The sequence below is a fragment of the Aphelocoma coerulescens genome, chromosome 10, assembly GCF_041296385.1.
Source record: "Aphelocoma coerulescens isolate FSJ_1873_10779 chromosome 10, UR_Acoe_1.0, whole genome shotgun sequence".
NCBI lineage: Eukaryota > Metazoa > Chordata > Aves > Passeriformes > Corvidae > Aphelocoma > Aphelocoma coerulescens.
In genome coordinates this window covers 5,177,754-5,195,809 of record NC_091024.1, presented here as the reverse complement: position 1 = coordinate 5,195,809, position 18,056 = coordinate 5,177,754, and the positions used below count along the sequence as shown (strand labels likewise).

The window sequence follows — 18,056 nt, the reverse complement described above, 5'->3', positions numbered from 1 at the left end:
ATTAATTCAATTTTGAAACACAGCAATCATTTAAAGACATCCGGCATCCTAATTTTAAGCTGCCTATCACTGACGCCAGCACAGGCTGTGGTCAGTTGTCACAGTTTTTAAACAACCTGTGCTGTTTGAATTTGCACCCTGTTTCTGATCTGGATAGGTCACGTTCCAGCCTCCAGCTTGTTGGGTCTCTGGGAGATGGAAGACCCCACCAGCAAAAGGTGTGGGTTTCATGGAGGGACTTTAAGCCGAGTGTGGGTGCAAAGCAGATGTAGGGAGACTAAAGAGGCCACAGTGTCCATGGGGGACCTGAGCAGTGGGTTCAGGTTAGAGGTGAGGGGAAATTTGCACTGGCTGTGGAGGCAGCATAAGTGTGTATTTCTGGGGAGTCATGCAGCATACATGAAGTGGAGGGATCTCTCCTGACCAGGGAGACTCACTAAGACAGGGGCACTCTTGAATTTCTTCTAGCCCAGGTTCCCTGTGATTCTCAGTTTCTAGAAGTGAAATGGACTGGGTTCCTGAAGTGCTTCCCACACATTCTGCATTTGGGTCCTTTCTCTCTTTGAAGGCTATAACATACAGAAGGAAATGAGAAAAGCGTTTCATACGATTCTTGGGACAGTGCAGAGAGGCAACAGGAGCAGGAATACAAACCAGGAAAAAGATTTGCAGTTGTCCAAATGGGAATGGGATGTTCAGTTCCATCTAGCAGCTTTTGCTCTTTATGGATCTCCCCCAGTGACAGACTCCTGGCAGAGACTGAGGCAGCAGTGGTGGATGAGACAGGACTAAACAGATCTGCCAGGTTGTACTTCCCTCCTGGTTCAATAACTCGGATCCTTTGTGCTTCCCAGTGAGCAGGCAGTGCCTACTATAGTTTTGTCATTTTTTTCTCCTGCTCCTGTCTCTGTGGAAGTTCATATTTTAGCAATTCATTTTCCTAAAATTATTTCGCTAAAAGCATTACCAGAAAGTCCCTTGGCACTGGCAAGTGTTTGCAAAGGCTGAATTGTGTTGATCAGCGTTGCAGACAAGTCCCCTTCCAGCAGATTAAATCAGAGCCAGTGTTGCTGAGTGGAGGAAAAAGGGGTAAGGCAGGTATGAGTGATAAAAGGAGGAAGCCATGAGTTATTTGCCTTTGCTATGATCACCGTAATCAGTGGTTTTCAGGAACAAGCTGTATTTTTCTTCAGTGCACATTACCAGTGTTGTAAATCATCATTCCTCAGGGATCAGAGAGGCTGAAGTTATTTACTTGTTGGAACCAGAGTGAACAAATAGAGACTTACACATTTCCTTTACAAAATGAATCTGAATCAGAAGCCTTCCTCTGTATATTCTCCACCTCTTGAGGGAAAACCTGAAATCCAGATCTGGACTTTACACTTGCATCTTGCTATGATCACACTGATCCCCATCTTCCAGACTGGGGAAGAAACTGTAAAGCCTAGCTGCCATTTAGGCTACCTGTTCTGCTTTTGTGCTTCCATTTAGGCAGCCTTAACAGCAGTTTTTCTTTCTGAATGCATTAAGACAGTTTCATTACAGCATAATTATTTTGTGTAAAGACATGCATCTTCTTGTTGCCTCATACCAGAGCTTCTGGAGGAAAAATGCTAATGCAGCCTGCAGTTTGATTATCATTGTGGTGACAGTTGTTTTCCCATTTAATTTTTACTTTGCTTTCATTCTCTGGGAACAGAGGGATGGCTGGAGCCCCTCTCCCTCTTTCAAAGATGCCATGCTGCAGCTAGGAAATATTTAGCAAGGCACTGGGGCAACACAACAGACACATAAAAGGCACGTAATGAAATACAATGAATTGCTGGTGAAAAGATCAGCCAATTAATTATTTCAGCTGTTACAGCACAAAACGCCCATATTCCCTTCCCCAAAGGTAGATCAAGTGCTGTTATGAATTCCTAAATCCTCTTTAGAGAATTTAAATGCATCATCCAGCTCTAAGCTGTGGACTCACGTAGCATTCCAGAAATAATATTTTCCCAAGGATGAACTGTTCCTGAGCAGAATGGCCACTGAAGTGCATTTCATATGTAAGGGATTTCAAGTTAGCAGGAGCTTATGGTTCTAGAAATAAAGTTTGTATCATCTGTCAGAAAGCTAAATATTTCCTCAAAAAGTTTGTAAAAAATCCAGTGGTTTTCAAATTTTGAATAAAACCCCCGTGTACTTTTACTTGTCTTCATTAACATATTACAGACACAGGGTGAAGAAGGAATAAGAACTCTAAGGAAGAAGATTTATTTTTAAAAAAATTTTCTCAAAGGAGAAATACTGCTGCATTTTGTTTCATTAGTTAAAAAAATTACAATCCTTTTCACTGGAATCGTCTTTTGAGCAAAACTTGTTTCAGTGCTTTCATGTACATCCTCAATACTTTAGGAAAGAGCAGAGATGTGGTTTGCAAAAGAAATGAATGCTTTTGGATGCCTTTATCTCACGTACTCAACTAGAGTTCCTTCAAATGGACTGTTTTCCCTGTACCCCAAAGGCCTCCTTCAAAGCAAATCAGAGTGTCTTGAGATTTTCAGATGAACCTAAGATGCATTGAAGATTTGGCTGTCATTCATGTGAAGAAAGAACCAAGTTTTCCACTGCCCCTTAAAATTTCCCTGGGCTGAAGCTGCAAATGCCATTGGGCAGTTCCAATGTACACCTGAGCCTGTGACATGAACTTCCCTGGGTCAAATTCACTCCTTGAATGTGTCGACTTCAGTGGATTTACACCATGGAAAAAAAAAAAATTTCCTATTTAAATCAACAGGAAGGAACTTCAGCTAACTGCAGCCGTGCTGAGGATTTGTAGGTGGGCAGAAGGCAGGTGCCTCCATACGTCCCTCAGACATTGCATCAGGGGTGCATTTGCAGAGCCATTTGGCTTCACTGCTTCAGAACCAGGGTGTGGTAATCTGCCATGGCTCTCTGCATCTCCAGGCCAAGGCAGAGCCTCGTGGGCTTCCACCCAAAGCCCCTTTGCTGGAGCACCATGGCCACCCCAGCTCTGAAATGCAGCCAAGCAATGATTCTGTTTGTCAGCCTACACGAACATCAAGTTCTCTGAGCTGAGCCTTGCGTTTGCTGCAAGTCCTTGGGCAGAGCCCAGGGTCTGGGATCACAGAAGCTGAATGGGGCTGAAATTGTGGACACATCTGCAGTCACTGAGCCCACAGCCCTCCCTGCTACAGCTCTGTGCTGGTGACAAGTGGCTCGTGTGAATGAGACTGTCTGCCAGAGACAACACAGCCAGTGCCCAGGCAGGGGCAGGAAGCTGGAAATTGCCTCCCACTGGCAGCACATTGCTGAGATAGTATGGGGAGGTTGAACTAAACCTACTGGAAATTCAGAGGCCTTCTGGGAAGGATGCTGAAGAGGGCAGGGAGCTGCAGGATGTCTCTTTTTGAGGAACAAATGCGTTTTATGCAATCATTTTAGACCCCCTCTTGGCTTCAGTGCCATCCCCACAACAGAAGCTGATTATTTGTGTTAATGTCCTTATCTCTGGTGAACAATATTGGTGCTATATTTAACATGAGAGAGGGTTATTACAGTATTATCCAGAATGAGCCATAACCATTATAGGTTGCTCTGTGTCTCAAAGCTAGTTTTAATTAAAGATGCCAATAACTTTGGAGGTGTTTGACTTCTGGAGTTGAGACAAAGAAGATGCTCAGGTAGTTTCATTTGGTTGTACGATGAATTATTAGGAGGGTGGAATCAGGTTCACTGACAGCGGAGCCCTGCACTTTCTGTGTTATCTGTGAGAGTCCACAGAGCCTGACTGGCCTTCCCAACACGTGCAGATATTTGAGAGCAGATTATCATTTCCCACAGGCCCATGGAAGGAGAGATGCTATCCTCCCTCACACCACTCAACTTGATTTTATTATGAGGCAAAACATGAAGTGGGACTTTATGTTGCTTGGGGTGCCATTTGAACAAACTCCCTGCTAGCCAGGAAGAAAGAACTGGCTCCTCAGAAATTGCTTGGTTTGAAGTAAATTCTGAGATTTTCCAGCTCCCTCCCAAGCTTCAGCAAGTCTGGACATCACATCTGCTCTGCCAGCACATGCAATGGAACACAAGGTCACATCTCCCTTTACCTGCAGCAAGTAGAAAAGCTCCTCACAAGGGTGCTATTAAAAGACTGAAATGAACATGCAATTAGAGATCAGAGAAGCCTTCTGCAGGAAAGTGCTAATTACTCCAATCAGAGATTCCTGTGTCTCTCTCTACCTGTGCACATCAGAGTTCAAGCTTTTGGTAGTCGCAGCAAACTTGGAAAATCCATTTATATCCACATCTGATGGCTGGTATAAGTGACATAATCGATCTGCTTTGCTTAGACCTTTGCCCATGTCCTACACAACCTCAACAGTCAAACGCAGCAGAGGTGAGCTCAGGGCTGAACTCAGGCAGTTTGCAGTTGGATACGTTCTTTGGTTTGAAATGATTCCCCCTTTTACCACGTACCTCCACCACCCTCTCACGCTCTGAGACTGCGGATGTGCCTGATGAGTTACAGGGCACATTCCTAGGAGGGAAAGGGAAAACAGTCTGTGATTTCATGTGCTTTAATGCAATTTTGTGAAGAGGGGACAACTTCAACCCTAGAACCAAAAAGGAGTAATGAAGAATTAAATAACCTTTTCCACCCTCTTCCTCTGCCTGTGCTTTTTCTCCTCAATATCACATGGTATGTGACAAGATTTCTTCCCTGATGGAAGTCACTGGGCAATTTCCCCACCTCAAGTGCTGATAGGTGCCCTTCCATATGCCAGTATGCTTAGTACTGTAATCACTACCTCATCTCAGGTTTACACTTCCAGGAGTTTTACACTCAGATTTTCAGCCTGTCCCTTTCCTTGTAGTACAGAAACAATCCTGCCCCATTACATGGTTTGAATAATCTGGAATCCTACCAAGTCATCCATCTCATTGTTGACATAATATCATTAGAGGTCTTTGTAAGAAACTGTATGAACTTTGGCTTTATTTTGGTATCTAATCAGTACACATTGAGTCAGAATTAGCACCATAATATGAGGAAAAAGACAGCGCATTTGTTTGGGAAAATGCAGGCAGGCAATGATGGTAGGTGTGAGTGATATTCTTTCTTAGCTGTGCCATGAAACCATTTTTTCTGAGCCTGAAACTTCAGTCTCAATTTCCTTAATAGCCAATTCTTTCATTTTGTTCTCCTTGTTCAGCCTTAAAAGTTATTTACAAGGTACTTCTAAAAGCATGTGATTTAGGCTGCTCTAATGCTTCGTTTGTTTTTGTCTCATCAAATTGCCTGCTGCCCTGCAAGTAGTGGCCAAATCAGACTGAAATTAAAAAGGTGGTGGAATATGCCCCAGTCTCTCCTCAATCAATACCAGCCTAAATTACTGCAAACCTGGAGCCTTGGTGCATGTAATACATCATTTTGTAACCCCATAAATTGCTTTTAGCCAGTCTCTTCTGATTTCTCTCTAATGGCCTTTCAGCTGAGATCAAGTGTAGCATCAGTTCTGCATCAGCTGTGTACCCTACACAGGGACCGCCCCACACTGGCACTGGGATGAGCTCAGCCAAATTGTGAGAACTCCTCGATGCTGGTCATTTGGAAGCTGCTCTGAGATGCCTCCCCTCTGTGAATCGCATTCAGAGAGCCAGTACCTGCCTGCCACAGACTGTGAAGTCCTGCCCAGGGCTAGGTTCTTATCTCATCCTTTTTTCAAGGAAGTGAGGAAGAGAGGTGGAGAGATGACACTGGAATTTGTTATTTAACCCCTGGATCACATGGCCCCACAGCACTAGCCCTTGCCATGATTTCTTCTGACTGAATGGAGCAGTTTCAATCCCCAGTGGGGACCTCCAAAAGCCACAGCCCTGCAGAGCTCTTGCCATGGTCTCAGCAGTCACAGCTGGAGAGGCAGCACCCCAGGCAGTGCCTGTCCTGCTCGTGGATCACCCCTTTGTTTGCACGGAGCCACGTGTGACTGGAAGAGCAGGTGTTGAGCCTCCCCTCCTCCTGAGAGAGCCCTGCAGCTTCTGCTGAGATGGAAGATCCTTGCCATCTGCCAGTGCTGCTGGCCTGGCCACGCCACTCTCTTCCCAGCAGGATTGTGCCTGTGTCACAAATCCCACAGCGAGAGAGGCCCTGCCCTGCCTGTGGACCAGCCACCTCTGCAGCTGAGCTGAGAAGGTGATGGGCTCTGAGAGAGCAGCTTGATCCCTTCCACTGGCCCTTCCCAGACGCTGTGTCCACAGAGTTATTGTCAAGTAACCTTTGAGAGAGACGAGTTAAGCCCAACCCAACCAGAAACAGGACCAGCACTGCATCTCTTCGAACAGGACTCTTGCCTTTGACACCTTCCCCCATGCTCAACCCCTTCTCTGTGGCTGCTTGCACAATAATCCCAGTTTCTGGAGACACCCCCTCATTTCCCATGAGCTGTGTTGCAGAGAGACATCTGCTCTGGGTGCAGCCCCTGCACCCACCCGTGCCCCCTCCCTGGGACACCCACAAGCTCCCACTTGCTTCTGGGGTGACCCACTGGGGACTCGCAGGCTCCTTGTTCCAGAAAATACAGTAAAAGGAAATTGGACAGACTTTGCAGGACTCCACCGAAAAGAAGTATTTTTACAAGAAAATAACGAGAACTTTAAGAAAAGGTTTAACTTTTGGCAAAGAAAGATGTGTTCTGTGTGTGTCTGCTGAACTGCCAAATATGCATGGCATCGAGAGCAGCTCCTCTTCTTTTGGCTCTTCTGTTCCACTTTTCCCTGGTGATTGTCTTAAAGAGCTATTAGTTCTGGGAAGAACTATGGAATAAGCTGTAATTTAAGTACAGCCTTGGTCTGTGTTGGTGCAGCGTGCAAGTCAAGTGATTCCCTGGGCTGGGAGAGATTCTATGAACTGAATTACTCATAAGAGGCTTGAAATTTGTTGACTTGATCAGTGCAACTTTTAACACTCTGAAATGTCAATGTAGGCTGCAGAGCTCAAAACACTTTCAGATGTTCAGAGATGGTCAGAGATCAGCTTTCCCTATCAGAAGTATCAAACACCCCCTCCTTCTACCAAAACACAATCTTTTAATAAACATCTTAATAGGAAAAACATGCTTGTTATTGGAGGCCAGAAATGCAAATGTCCTATTTGAAGTTGGCATTTTAAAATGAAATGAAAATTTCCATTTTGGTTTGTTTTCAGTTTTCCCAAGAGGAGCACCATCATTTTCCCACTGGAACAGCTGCCTTCCTTTCAAATGATTTTTACTTTGGAAGAAAACTAATTTTTCTCTTGGGACAGGAGATATAGGGGTCAGTCTCAAAGAAAACAAATAATTTCTGAGACTCTGGGAGAAAATGCCATGTTTCCCTCTGTGTTCCAATGCCTCTTTTCCTGCATAAGCCATGTGTACATAAAGAAAGACAAAAAGGGGCAGTGTGTGTGTTGGGGCAAGACTCATGCAAGCAGTGGAAGAGCAAACCATGAGTAACTGGCCTTTATTTTTCTAGGAACTGAAAACCAGATGCAACCCAAATCAAGTCAGGGTGGGATTTCCCAGCTCTGGCTGCTGAGGGAGAGAGCAGTGTAAACACTTTGAGGTTTGCTGTACTTCTGCTGCCTTTCATCAGGAGTTGACGGAGGTTTCAAGGTGACATGGAGAGGTCATTCCTGTGGCCTTTTTCTCTTGATGGACTTCAAGTGGATTAAGAGCTGCCCAGAAGTCACTGCACTTTACAAGCAATGCAGTCATGGATGCAGGGATGCTGCTGGTGGCTTCCAGTGAGGGTGCTACTTGTCACTGTTACTGCAGGGAGTCTAAAATCTCCTCAGATCTTCTGTATCTGAATAAAATGTACATGCAGCTACAAAATTAATTCATTTTCCTTTCTCTCTGAATGTCAGGAGCAGCATGCTAGTAGGGTAAGCCCTAATGCTTTTTTTCATATCTTTATTTGAGGCTGCAGTATTTAAAACTTTCTGTTAATAAGAGTAAAGAGGCCTCTTAATTAATAGAGCTTGTAATAGCCACAGTGGCATACAGAGCGAAATTTGACAAGAGAAATTACTTCTGCAGAAACATTATAATGAACTTGTGTGCAGATCACAGTACTGATAGGCATAATGTACTGCATCTGGTTTCAATTTGCAGGTCTGACCTTTCACCGAAAATGAATTTTAATAGGCAATTGACTTAAATAATTCCTATGTGCTCAAATCAATACTGGAACGTGATGGTTAAGCGGTTAAAATAATTGTGGTGTACAAAAGGGGTTTTTAAAGGCTTTCAGATGCCCATCACAAGGCTGGTGTTTGAGGAGTTTGGAGCTCAGGTCCGTGGCTGTGCTGTCACTAACGCGCCGTGTGTGGCCACAGCTGCAGCAAAAACTGCTTTGGTGCCTCCTGGAGCCCTCCCAGCCCCACAGTGCTCCCTCCCCCTGCTCTTGCACAAGGGGTCATGGAGCTGAGTAGGATGCTGTGCTCCCTGGACTGCCACGGGAGGGAGAACCCAGGTGCACATTCACGCATCCCACACCGCTGACCCGAGCTGGCCACGCACAGGGGGTTTGAGGCTCCAGTGCCTGTGTGGTCTCAGTGAGCTCATCTTCTGCACGTGCAAAGGAAAAACATGTTTTGCACAGAATCGTTTCTGCAGTGGTCCACAAGAAGGTTCCCTTTGACTGTACAGCACGGCTGTTACTCTGAAATTCATTTGTGATGCGTGGATAAGAGTAGGGGGTGTCTCATTGCAGCAGATGCTCTCAGGTGTGTAGTGCTGGGGACCTGTTCTTGCTTCTGGAGCTAATGCAAAGAATTCAATCCTGCATACTGAAACAGGGGCTGAAAAGTGAAGGGTGAGACAGCACACCATAGTCTGGGGCCTCATTCTGACAGGTTCTGACTGCAAACCTGCCTTGCTGGCCACTGCACTGGGTGACAACACCAAGCCCTGCCCTTCCTGCCACCCCCAGCCCGGCCACAGTGAGACCTTTCTGCACAGGACAATTGTGTCAGTGATTTATGAGGTAAAGGAGAGTCCAGGGTTATTTTTCCACTGCTGAAGAGCAGAGCAAGACTGATGCTTTTATTACATCTGTACAAACATATGTTTTTTTTAGTGCAAGATATGTGTTTTGCTGCTGACTTGACCCCTAGCACTTTTATACTCTGCATAGAAAAGGTTTTCTTTATCCATAAAACAAAAAACCCAAAACACCAAACATTTCCGTTTGTGCCATCCCTTTTCTCTAGGTTGGCCTCTTCTCTCTCTCCTGTGAAGGAACACAAATGTTTTGTCACAAAACTCACACATCTCCTCCCAGGGCAATCCAGGAGAGTGGGGTCAAAGCTTTCAGGTGGGGAGGATGAGTTTTTTGGTGCACTGAATTTGGACCACCTGACAAAGCCTTAAGGGCCATGAGTTTATAAAAGGCTCTTCCCCAGCTTGGAGAGTGGTGGTAGGTGGGGAGTTTAGGTTGGAGGATGAAGAGCATCTGCAAAGGAGGAGCATGGCTGTGGGAAATGGAGCCGCTTGGGAGCCTGGATGGAAAGCTGAGGTGGTGTCTGCTCTGGTTTTTCTTGTGCTTGGAAAAGCTGCTTTTGTTTGAGGCTCAATCTCTTGTTGAGGGGTGCTGAGCAGCAGCAGAGGGCTTGTATTTAGGCAAAGCAAGTGAGAAAGCAAACCTCCTCAAGCATATTTAGGGAGAGAGATTTGGGCTAATGCAAAACCTTGCAGTTCAAGCAGCTTTCAAGCAGTAGAGTTGCTTCACTTGATGCTGGGGGAGTCAAGTGTGTTGACCTGAGTTTGAAACAAGCACCCAGGAGAGACTTTTCCAGTGTAAAGTGCAGTGCTGAGCCTGTTTGTAAGTGGTAAATGTGTTCTGTGTCCTGGCACAATTTCCCTTCTGTTGAGCATTTATATCAGGAAGAGGAGGCTGAGTGGCAGAGCTGGGTAATGTGCCTGACTCAGGTTGAGGGATTGAAGGGGAAGGGCTGTGGGCTTTGGCTTTTGCATTTATAACAAATTTTGCCTTTTTGTGTTTTACCTGTCAGCTTATTTTTGGCAACAGAGAGATGGAACACACACATGTATGTTTCAGCTTCTTAAAGATAGTAAACCCCAAAATCGAGGGGCTTTTGCTGCCTAAGGATTTGTGATAATGCTACCTCAAGTCAGATGAGTGGCCTTGCAATGCTTCCTGTCTGTCTGGTGAGGCTGTGGCTGGTGGGGACAGCCCAGGGAGGACTGTGGTGTTGCTGGGGACCACAGGCTGTGTGGTGCACGATGCTGATGTGCCCCAGTGTCCAGAGAAACCCCACATCTCCAGGGACGAGCTGAGCCTGCCAGGAGGCATCTCCCTCTCAGCACAGCAGCCTCAATCAAGGAGAGTTCTGCTGCAAATTCTGAAGCTAAATTTAAGAGTTCATTTGAAAGGAGTTGCCTCTTTTTTTAGCCCAGATCAGTTCCTCAGTCTGCTTTTGCTGTGCAGCTGCATGTGCAGCTGTAGTTGGGTGATGGAGGGAGCAGAACAGGGCGGAGGGCAGGGGAGGGATCTGCAGGGCTGTGCATTGGCTGTGCTCAATTCATGTGAGGGCACTCAGCTCTCCTTGCACTTGAAATTGGAGGGAAGGGTAAGAAATTTGGTCTCTGGGGCTGCTGTGATGCTGGTTTGCTGCTGCAGTTCTGACATGGCCCTGAGGACCTTCTGCTGTCCCTATAGCTGGCACCAGTGTCTGCTCACCCCAAACTGGGCAAGGCTCAGTCTCACCTGGGAAACCAGTAAGTGCAAGGTGACTCAGTGGTGGAGTAAAAAACTTGGCTGGACAAATGGAGCAAGCTGGGGGTGAGCATCATCTGACTCCAAATGAGATTTCTCTCCTCTTTTATCTGCTTTTGATCTTAGAGCTGGACTCTCATAAGTAGACTGAACAGTGACAGCAACATCATTGTATTTTAGCACATGCTTCATACTTAGGAAACTCTTCATCAAAAAGGGTAGGCAGGAGCTGGATGACAGTGAGGAGAAATGTGTTTTGCATGTGCATTTTTTTAAGAGTTGGAAATTCTGCAAAATACAAAACCTTTTTTAGCTATATTTGCTCCCACAATGGAAGAGCTGCCAGCTCAAATATTTTTGTGGTGCTTCTGTAAATAAGGTTCACAGGTATGACTGATATCATCGTGCCAAGTGGCTGATCCACTCTGCGACTGCAATTTGATCCCTATGCAAAATAACTTCTTTAATATACAGGGGAATAATCATAGGCTGTTTTCCCAGCATATCCCTTCTCTGGGAAGATAAAGAAAGTAAATCTTTCCATCAAACCATGTTTCCACCTAATTAATGCATGTGCAGACCCTTTGGTGGAGTTGTCCTTCCCAGGCGTGACGCTGATGAACGCAGCAGTGGATGGCAGATGGGCCTGACACGGACAGAAAAGGAGCAGGGGGAGAAATTTTCCCTTTTCTCTGTGAGTAACTGGACATCCTCAGCAGTGCATCTGTCATAATGCTGCCCAGATAATCTATCTTCTGCAGCCTGAAATCTGATAGGATTTGAGACTGACAGTGTGGAAAATAGAAACTGTCTTGGCACTGAGCAGGCTGGCAGGGAAACCTTTTCCTGGGGGTGGGATTGACAGCGTGGCAAAACCAATTACCCTGGACCCCAGCCTCTTCTCTCCGGGGCTGTGACTGCAGACAACACTCCTGATTGTGATGGCTCTGCTTGTGCTCAGGTGAGCAGTTGCCATATGCTGAGGGTTGCTGCTTTCAGGGGTTTTGTGGTCCTGAACGGCTCTGTGGAGCTTGCTCTTACAAACTGCTTTTTGCAGCTCTGCATGATGTACTCCAACGCTAAAGCAATGCCTGGAGGAGCAGTGCCTTCTGGAAACATCACTTCACTCCTATATCTTCTGGAAAGTTCATTGCTGCCTTGACAAAATTCAGTTTTTATTTAAAATGATTAATGTCTATGAATTTAATCAAGGCGTGTTCACACAGCGGTGGTTTTGCTATAATAGCTCAATTTTAAACAGCTTGTGTCCTGATGCGTGAGGTGCGTTATGTTATTTGACAGCAGTGACATTTATATTTGTAATTACTAAATGGTGACAATCCATTGGAAAGCCTGCCCCACTTGAGGGAAGGAAATGGATGGAAATGCAGGGCACTGAAAAGCACAAAGTGTCACAATACATCAGTGCATCCCGAGATTAAAAAAGCCATGGATGACATTCTCCTACTGATGAAAGCACACATGTGTTCCCAAATAAATTGCTGAGTTTTAATTATTTCTTTTGTGTTCATGAAATATTCTCTTCCTGCTTGTTGCCTGGCACAGCTACCTCTCTATTTCATAGCACAGGAGGAGCAACTTGAAAAGCAGAAGATCTCATGCCCATGGGTCATGGGCCTCTCGGGGTTTGGTGGTTACAGAATGCTGAAAGATTGGGCAAGTCAAGCTGGAGCAGAGAACCCAAATCTGGTACAAATCTTGATAAATTGGTCAGGGAAAAATGTTTGGAGCTGCTGTTTGTGAAGTGCTGAGATGTAGGATAAACTTATCAGCTGGTAGACGCTATTTTGAAAGTGGCTTTAGACTATTAACGCTGTGCAGATAGGATCCCTCCCCCTGCAAGAGGAAACTCGGTATTTATCAAAGCACTCGAGAGTGGGTTAGCAGTGAAAGGAGATATCCTCGGGCCTGCAGGTAATTAATGGTACTTATCTCCTAGTTAAGAGGCGCTGCTGGACGAGATCACTATCTGGATTCTGCAGGTGGTGCAAGAACAAGGAGCTCTAAATGAAATTCATAACTTAGGTGGTTTATGTGACCTGCTGGGGTTCCTGGCGGCACTGGGCTGTGCTTGTCCTTGACACCAATCTGCTCTTCTCATCTGCTTGGTCTATTAAAACTTCTCCTGCCCGCTCTGGGTCTCTGTCCTGTCTGCACAGCAATGCATGGGAGAAAACGGACTCTGGTGTTCCTACAGAAACAGGCAAATAACCTCCTGCAGAATTGTTTCTCTGGCAGATACAACACTTCTCCCTGTCCAGCCAGCCCTTTCCAGGAGCTCTGGCACGTTAACCATCAGCTGGGAAGGATGGTGCCCTGATGGGTGTACACCCATCTTCAGGCTGTGTAAGATTTTAGCAGCTTTGGTTTTGTTTTGGCTTTTTTTTTTTTTTTTTTCTTCTTTGCAAAACTCCCGTTGCTGAAGAGGTCTAGCTGTAAATAACAACCTTGTGACTTCCTCAAGTTCATGTTGCACCTGGAATTTTTCTGATAGTCATAATAGATATTTTATTTTCTTTCCTTGTGTATTGGATTTATCCTTTGCAGGAGCTAATTTATACTGATTGCAGCTCATCAGTCTTGCATCTTGTCTGCCACAGGGTTTCTTATGCTTTCTGATTTCCTGAAGGAAATGGGTATTGACAGCTCTCAATGAATGCCACAGTACAAGGAGGTGCATGTGGTGCCAAATCCGTGTGGAGTGCTGAGTCCCAGATACTCCCCGACAATGCCTAATGGTTTTAGACTCAAGGAAATGTTTCATTGTATTAATCCAACAATGGCAAAAGTAGTCCTTTTTTTGCCAAAATAAAAACACTATTGAAAATAAGTGACCTATCTATCATCTTATCATAGGCTCTTCAGTAGGTGGCAAAAACTGTCCTTCAGATAAGACTGAAGTACTCTTCCTCAAGTGGTTTTCTAGTTTTTAATCAAACTTTCCATTTGGGAATGATCTATAAACTCTATCAGTACTTATGTAAAAAGATGTTCATAATTCAAAATGAAGAAATGAAATATTTAGGCAAGATTAATCCTGAAAACATCACTGCTTTAGCTGCATAGTCATTCATCTTATGACACGGACATATTTGCTTGGCTACAAACTTTTCCTTTGAAAAAAACCTAGTTCCATTGTAGCTTAAAATATTAAAGTGGGGAGAAAGGACAAGTTTTGGGAAAGGAACAATATGGGAATAGAAGCTGATGGCATTTAAACTGAAGGTAAAATGCCGTATGTCTGGCACAGGAGCAAGGATAATTAAAACTGCTGTGTTTTGAAGGTGGTCCCTGACCATGTGTACCTACTCAGTGCAGCTCTACAGGTTGCTGTCCGAGATGTCCTTGCAGAGGCAGCAGGACAGAGTAGTTGTGCTGCTTTTCTCCACCTGAGGGAGATGCTCCAATGGTCTTTTTTTTGTCCTGAGACAGGTTAAAAGTTGTAAGAAATACCTGAAGGGCATCTTTGCAGCAAAGAAATTACTGATGTCTCTGCCTTTGCTGCCTGATGGGTCCTTCCATCCCCGGGGCTTTTGGGGTGGGGCCACTGCAGAGCTCCCACAGATCCCATCCCCACCTCCAGTGCATCTGGTGTGCCCAGCTCTGCTAGATGGAATTGAATCTCCATTGTCTTGAGGCTGGGAGGTTTTTTGCTTACTTGTCTATAGCATTTCCCGAACTGAAGCCTGATTGCTGTTGTGGCAACCTTGAACTTTTGCAGTTTCTCATCTTCCAGCTAAAATGATTCAGTCTGGCAGGAGTCTGGTGAGGCTCTGAGCTGCTTATGAATGCATAGCTTGTAGCAATAAGGGAAATTAATAATTCCTCAAAACCATGCAACAGTTTAGTCAGCTGTTCATTTTTCTAGTGGCTTTTTAGAGTTGAAAGGCACTTTGGAAATTTTACCCTGTGTGGTTTGGGGGGACTGGTGCACAGACTGAGCTTGAGTGTTGAGTGGGGTGAATGGCTGGCAGGGATCAGTGTTCCTTCAAGTGCAAGGTCCTGTGAAATCTGCTGGGAAATAGATAACAGAGTAGGAAGGTTTCACTGAGCAACTTCGTGTGAAATCAAAATCCACTCAGATCTCAGGCAGGTGGAGCCACAAGGATCTTCCAGAATATGCTGAGTGCCCATCTTGGGACAATCAACTCAAAACAGGGCTTCAAATAAGTACCAGGGGCACGGGGCTAATGTGGAACAGCTGGCACATTGAGCTCAGGCAGCTGTGCAATAAATCTCTAGCCCAGAAGATGCACAAAATATCTGTCACAGATCCCTATAGACCCGAGAACTGAAGTACAGCATGTCTTGCAGGCTTTGCAAGCTCCAGCACTATCTGCACTGTCTCCTGGGGTCAGATGTGGCAACTGCTTGGTACACAGCCCTGCCTTTTTAAAAATAATTTGGGACTGGTCTGAGCAAGCTGTCTAAATCCCGAGGATGCCTTAAACACCTTTCAGAGCGAGGGGATGGACCATGGCTTTGGAAAAAGGAAAGCTGTTCTCCTGTCCTCTTGATGAGCAACAACCACCGAAACTCTGAATTATTCCTGTGTGGGGGACACTGTGCTGGAGGCCAAGCCCAGCTGAGGCTTCCCCACCCTTGCTTTGCATAAGTTGATGCCCACTTTTGAGAGCAAAGCAGTTGTACAGAACAAGAAAGCAAATGAGCTCTCAGGTGCTGTGCATATCTCTGAATTATCCTTGGAAAAGAGCATCCTGATGTCATTCCCAGAGGGAGAGCAGCTGAAGCCAGTTGCTGTATTTACAGCTTGTGGTGCTCTGCAGCCTGACCTCTGCTCTGTGGCAAACCCCTTTCATGATGCAGGACGGTGCTGGCATGGAGGTAAGTTAAAGGTCTGAGGGTTTTATTAGCCTATGTATGAATGATGAAATTGCACTGGCGTTCCTGCAGTTGTATAATTTAACACAAGATTCAATTAGTTTTATCCTGCCCCTAAATTTTTAATTTTTCAGTATATTAAACTTCCTTCCCCCCCATCCCTCTCTGAAAGACTTGGAAATGCTTCATGGAAATATTCAGGGATGAGGAGACTGAAAAACATGAACAGATTTGGAGATGCTACTGGGGATGTTGGTATCCACACAAATTGCTGTGTGGGGTCAGGGAAAAAGGGAAGCAGCTGAAAGTTTAACTCCATGTCTTGGCTCAAGGAAGGATCCCAGTCCTGCTCAGAGAACTTCCAAGCAGGTGGGATCCTTTTGATAAAGGATGCTTATTTCTCCCTCTCCTAAGGGAAAGCTTTTCCAGCTATGCCCTCATCTAACACTTAGACGTTTAACTCGCCAATGTATTTGTGCTGGAAATTAAATGTAAAAAATACCTCTTGTGCCCAAACTGCTTTTTGTCTTGCACATTGTTGGTGGAGTCAGGGGTCACTCCAGCTCTCAGGGCTCTCAGTGTAAAAATAGGCAGGGTCTGATGCTGGTAATCTCCCTGATCTCTTCAAAGACTGCAATTGTACCACTAGACTTTTCATTTGCAAACTGAAATGAATTATTTTTAATCTTCTTTTGTGAGATTAACTAAATATGTATGGTTCTTTTTACCTGTTACCATCTGAATGAGATCTTTCCTAAATTGGGATGCCTGAGCAATGACACTGATCTTCGGCTTCTCCTGTGCAGACCTTCTGTAATAATTGCAGAAACTCATTAGCTTTTCTTGTGGCCCAGTCACATCATCAGCTTGTTCTATCAACAAATACACAAAGGATGTCATCTTCCCAGGGCGTCTATTACACTCAAATAGAAACTATGTTTTCCTGTGGGTTATTTTTTTTCCTATTCTTGTTTCAACACTTTCCCTGACACGAATACCTGGTTGTTTCAGGATCTCTACGGGCATGTGTGAGATTGGCAGCCATGGTATTGTGTGTCTGAGAAGCATCTCAGGGTGAAGGATATTGGGGCAAATTTGTGAGTATTGCTCAGCAATTCTGGTTCCTGGACAGCAAATCTGAGCAGCTGTGTTAAGGGCAGCGTCTTTCTGCCTGGTAAGGGATGGAAGCACTGCACTGGGATGCTGGGAAGATGCCACTGTGGAGATGTTTTTTCTCTCCCTGTGGGGATATTTCTGCAGAGCCTGCAGGTGGCTGGAGGGAAGGCTGGTGTGGGCTTTCCAGCCTTTTCCCTAACTGGTTTAGGAAATGGTGGAGGCAGGAATTTAAATGTGTGAAGGTGACAGGATGAGAGGAAATGGCCTCAGGCTGTGCTGGGGAGGCTTACAGAATAGATGACAGGAAAAATTTCTTCACTGAAAGGATGGTCAGGCAGTGGAACAGGGTGCCCAGGGAAGTGGTGGAGTCACCATTCCTGGAAGAGTTCATGTGAAAGTGGCACTTGAGGACAGTGGTTTAGTGGTGAACATGGTGTGCTGTGTTAACGACTGGACTCCAAAATCTGAGATCTTTTCCAGCTGTAGTGGATTCTGTGATGTTAAAGTGGGTCAGGACTTTACCGCTGATCTCTGACTGCCCAGAGACTGTGGTGTTGTCTTTTAGAGTAAAGAAATCAAGTCTTTGTTTCTCCTCTCAGCAAGGCTTTGGAGGAGACACTGTTGTGAACTCAGGGGGCTGTGTGGCACTGCTTGGGTTTTCATGGTCCAGTCTGCCCTGCTGTGCTGCAAGCTGTCCCAGTTTTAAGCTATTTAAATAATAACTATGGCAGTTCTCCTGCAGAGCCAAATGCAAAGCAAGTGTGTTGTACAGTCATTCTTAGGCAACAGTGGGTGCTGAGTGATGCTTGAGGTCAGGTGGCCTCAAGTACCCAAAATTGGCCACTTGTAGCAAGGTACAGTTGATTTTTCTTCTTCTTGCACTGGATGAAGTAACACAAAGTATTGTCTCTAATCATCAGGTCAATTCCTGTGAAAGGAAGTCTGATCAAACCCTTAATTTATCTTCAATTGATTAGATAGTACTGACACGTTGAGAAGACACTTATAAAGACTACTTCAACCTTAATAAATTCCAGAGAAAAAAAGGCAGTTCTTAATTTTCCAGTTGGCTACATAGAATTTGTTAAAGCCACATTCTGTGAAAATTGGCTCACCCCAGATAGCTTCAGGTCTATCACATTGTGCCTTAACAAAGGGCCTCAGTAAAGCAGCAGATGAGTATCAAAGATTTGAACGGCTGAGTGTGGTGGGGGGGTTAAAATTACATATTAAAGGAATTGTTATTGCCCTTGTGAGTGGTACAGCTCTTTTAGAGCTTTTGG

General features: G+C 45.2%; 1 protein-coding gene and 1 long non-coding RNA gene across 4 annotated transcripts in view; both read left to right on the top strand.

Moving 5' to 3' along the window:
- Positions 1-9,486: 9,486 nt before the first annotated feature.
- Positions 9,487-12,310, top strand: LOC138116484 (uncharacterized). The gene is made up of 2 exons (XR_011154173.1): positions 9,487-11,755; positions 11,852-12,310. It is a non-coding gene; the product is annotated as an uncharacterized lncRNA (long non-coding RNA).
- A 2,572-nt stretch (positions 12,311-14,882) lies between these two features.
- Positions 14,883-18,056, top strand: part of MINAR1 (membrane integral NOTCH2 associated receptor 1) — a 61,071-nt gene continuing 57,897 nt past the window's right edge. For all 3 annotated transcript variants that reach the window (XR_011154172.1, XR_011154171.1, XM_069025839.1), the window contains exon 1: positions 14,883-15,660. The gene's annotated coding sequence lies outside the window, so the exon portion shown is untranslated. The remainder of the gene's footprint in view (positions 15,661-18,056) is intronic.